A 4,707-nucleotide genomic window follows, 5' to 3' on the forward strand; every position below is an offset into this window, starting at 1 on the left:
AGGGGGTTAGAAGCTGGCGAAAGGAACTTGAAAAGAGAGAGGGGAGGGAGCGGGCTGTCTCATTAGGGGGAGAGCAATTGGGAGTATGTAGCAAGGTGTATATAAGTTTTTGTGTGAGAGACTGACGACTTGTAAATTTTCACTTAAAGTACAATAAAAATTAAAAAAAGAATATCTGGGTGCTCGGTGTGTTAGTTGCTGCTGTGGTGTCATTAGTTTTAGGTCTTCTCAGCTATAGAGCAAACACCTGTACGTGTGTATACTAAATCATGTATACATACGTATATATTTATTGCTGTATCAATATGTGTATATATATAATATATAACATATTATATACATATGTATATATACACACACACATACTGATACATCTGGCTCTATTACCACACTTATCTACCTATTTTTAACTTCGACAGTGAAAAACCTGGTTCTCCGTATCTATAATTTATTTAACACTAGTATATAGGTAAAATAGTTTCAGAATTGCTAACATGTACCCCCATGAAAAAAAAAAAATCCCAACCAGGATACAGCATGTATGTACAGTTCTTTTTGTCTTGAGCCTTACAATATTCAGTTAAAACACCCTTTTCCAGAGCAGATTTGGCCAGCTCCTTTCTTTGCCACCCTTTTCAGTGAGTTATGTCATACAATTGTAGTAGTAAGATTCATTTGTCACAACATGCTTTCCACTTTGGGTTTCCCCTACATACTGTTTTATATATTTTTTAATTGACATAGAGAAAAAGTCACCCTTTATGTGTGCAGTTCTGTAGATTTTGACAACTTCATAGAATCATGCATCCACCATACAGTTCCATGCAGAAAAGTTCTATCACCCTAAAATTTCCCTTGTGTGTAATCAACCACTCCCCCATCCCAACCCTGACATCCTCCATTTAACATTCTTATGGATTAGCATTTTCATAAAGTCATATAAATGGAATAATACAATATATACCTTTTTGAGTCTGGCTTCTTTCACCTAGCAAAATACATTTGAGATGCATACATATTGTTGCGTGAATCAGTCATTTGTTCCTTTTAATTACTGAGTAATATTCCATTGTCTGGATTACCACATTTTGTTTATCCATTCATTAGTTGCAGGACATCTTGGTTGTTTCCAGTTTTTGGCAACTATGAATAAAACTACTCTAAACATTTGTGTACAAGTTTTTGGGTGAACATAAGTTTTAAATTCGCTCATGTAAATAACTTAAAGTGGGATAATTGGGTAATTGTATGTTTATAAGAAACTGCCAAAATGTTCTCTGAACTGGTGTAACATTTTGCATTCTCATCTGCAGTGAGTGAGAATTCCTTTCGTTCCTCATGTTTGGCATCATTTGCTATTGTTTTTGTTTTTTTGCTTGTTTTTGCTATTCTAATAAGGGTATAATAGTATCTCATTGTGGTTCTAATGTATTTCCCTAATGACTTATGATGCTGACCATCTTTTCATGTGTTTATTTGCTATCGGCACATATTCTTTAATAAAGTGTCTGTTTATATTTTTGCCCACCCCCTGCTCATTTTGGGGGATTGTTTTTCTATTGTTGGATTTTTAAAGAGTCTTTTATTTCTTCTGGATACAATTCCAGAATTTGATTTGCAGATACTTTCTGCCAGTCTGTGGCTTTCAGATTTTCAGAAGAAAATTTCACTCCTTCATATAGAAAATGTTTTGAATTTTTATAGTGTCCAGTTATCAAGTTTTTAGCTTTTACTGTTATGTCTAAAAACTCATCCCCAAAACCAAGATCATACAGATTTTCTTCTAGAAATTTTATGATTTTACATTTAGTCTATGATGCATTTCAGTTATTTTCTGTATAAGATATTAGGTATGAGTTGAGGTTCATTTTTTTCGTATGGATGTCCAATTGTTCCAATACAACTTGTTGAAAAGACAATTATTTCTCCATTGAATTGCCTTTGCACATTTGTCAAATATCAGTAGACTGTATTTGTGTGAGTCTATTTTTGGGATCTTTATTCTGTTCTATTGATCTATGTGTCTATTTTTCCTCCATTACCACACTATCTTGATCAATGTAACCTTATATTATGTATTGAAATTGGTAGTGTGAATCTTCAAACTTTGTTATTCATTTTCAAAATGTTTTATTATTCTCGTTTATATGAATTTCCATTTAAAATTTAGGACTAGCTTGTTGATATCTCCAAAAATGTTTTTCTAATTTTCATTGCTATTGCACTGAATCTATATATCAAACTGTGGAGTACTGACATCTTAACAATGTTGAGTCTTCCAATCCATGAACATGGTATATTTCTCCATCTTAAAATATCTTATTTGATTCATTTTATCAGTATTTGTTGTTTTCAGCAAAAAGGTTCTGCACATATTTTGTTGAACTTATTCTGTTAAATAGGAATACAATTGATTTATGCAAGTTGATCTTGTATCTTGCAACCTTGCTAGGCTCACTTGTTCTAGAATCTTTTTAAAGATTTTGTTGTGTGTAATTATAGACTTTATTTCTTCCTTTTTCCCATCTGTGTGTCTTTAACTTACTATTCTTGTCTTATTGCATGGTCTAGGACTTCTAGTATTATGTGAATGAGAGTGGAGGGAGAGGACATCCTTTACTTTTTCCTGACCTTAAAGGGAAAGCATTCAGTCTCTCACCATTCAGTACAATGATAGCTTTCAGTTCCTCACAGGTCACTTTTTTTTACGATAAGGGAGTTCCTTTCTAAGATATTTTATCAGGAATAGATATTGAATTCTGCCAAATGTATTTTCTGTGTCTATTAATATTATACGATTTTTATCATTTAGTCATTTAACATGGTGAATTGCATTGATTTTCAAATGTTAATCCAGCCTTTAATTCCTGGGATGAACTTCACTTGGTCATGATGTATTAACATTTTTATACATTGCTGGATTTAATTTGTTAATACTTTGTTGAGGATTTTTGCATCTATATCCATTAGGGATATTGGTTTGTAGTTTCCTTGTAATGTCTTTCTTTGGTTTTGGTATTAAAGTAATAATCACTTTGTAGGATGAATTAGGAAGTGTCCCCTTTTCTTGTATTTTCTGGAAGAGATTATGTAGAATTAGTATTATTTCATTCTCGAATATATGTTAAAATTAGCCATAGAAATAATCTGGGCCTAGGATTTCTTTGGATGGAAGATTTTAATAATGGATTCAATTTCTTTAATAAATATTTTTAAAAATCGTGTTTTCTATTTCTTCTTGAGTTTTTTTTTTTTAATAGTTTTTGTCTTTTAAGGAATTGGTCCATCCCATCTAAGCTGTCAAATTTATGGTCATAGTGTTGTTTATAGTATTCCTTTATTATCCTTTTAATGTCTGTGACAATCCATGCAGGGAGAGCAGTGTTCTCAGATTTTTTCAGCTTGTCTCTCCCAGGCAACTGGATCCTCATTATTTTCAGTGTGCTGCACCTGCTTTAGGTCCTCCTTCCAACAAGTGGGGGCTATGAAGAAGCAGGGAGTGCCCACCTCTAGGTTGCACTTACCTGGAGCTTAGTTTCTGTAACAGGTGGCTGTTAACAGGATGAGAAGTGTTGATGTCCTGTTCCTATTGGTAAGATATTACAGCCCTCTGACTTGAAGCTGGGGGGACGGGGGATCTGATTTTTGGCTGCACCTTTCTGGAGTGGAGTTTCTGTAATGTTGAACTGGTAGAAGGTGGGAAGGAGTGGGTCTTAGCTCAAGTGCCACAGACTCTTATTGTTCTTACTGTCTTAGTTATCTAGTGCTGCTATAACTGAAATGGAGCCCTGGTGGCACAGAGCTATGGCTGCTAACCAAAAGGTTGGCAGTTCAAATCCACCAGCCACTCCTTAGAAAACTTATGGGGCAGTTCTACTCTGTCCTGTAGGGTCACTATGAATCAGAATTGACTCGACGGCAACAGATTTGGTTTTTGTAACGGAAATATTACAAGTGGATGGCTTTAACAAAGAGAAGTTTATTCTCTCACAGTCTAGGAGGTTAGAAGTCTGAATTCAGGATGCCAGCTCCAGGGAAAGGCTTTCTCTGTTGGCTCTGGGGAAAGATCTTTGACATCAATCTTCCCCTGTCGAGGAAAATCTCAGCAGGTCCAAAGGATGCGCTATTCTCCTGGCTCTTGTTTCCTGATGATATGAGTTCCCCCGTCTGTCTGCTCACTTCTCTCTTCTATATCTCAAAAGAGATTGGCTCAAGACACAACCTAAACTTGTAGATTGAGTCTTGCCTCATTAACATAACTTCTGCTAATCTCATTTCATTAACATCATAGAGGCAGGATTTACAGCACATAGGAAAATCATGTCAGGTAACAAAATGCTGGACAATCACACGATTCTGGAAATAATGGCCTAGCCAAGTTGACACACATTTTGGGGGGACACAATTCAATCCATAACATTCCGCCCTTTGGCTCCCAGAAATTCATGTCCTTGCCACACGTAAAACACATTCACCCCATCACATCATAGCAAAAGTCTTAAATCAACTCTAAGTCCAAAATCCAAAAATTTTTCTTCATCTGTGAAATCTAGAATACAAGTTATCTGCTTCCAAAGTACAATGGAGGAACAGGCACAAGGTAGACATTTCCATTACAAAGTGGGGAGAAATTGGAGGGAAAGAAGGGATAACTGGGCACCAAGGATGTCAGCAGAACACATTACATTAGCCCTCAAGGCTTGAAAA

This window comes from Elephas maximus, chromosome X, assembly GCF_024166365.1.
Source record: "Elephas maximus indicus isolate mEleMax1 chromosome X, mEleMax1 primary haplotype, whole genome shotgun sequence".
Lineage (NCBI taxonomy): Eukaryota > Metazoa > Chordata > Mammalia > Proboscidea > Elephantidae > Elephas > Elephas maximus.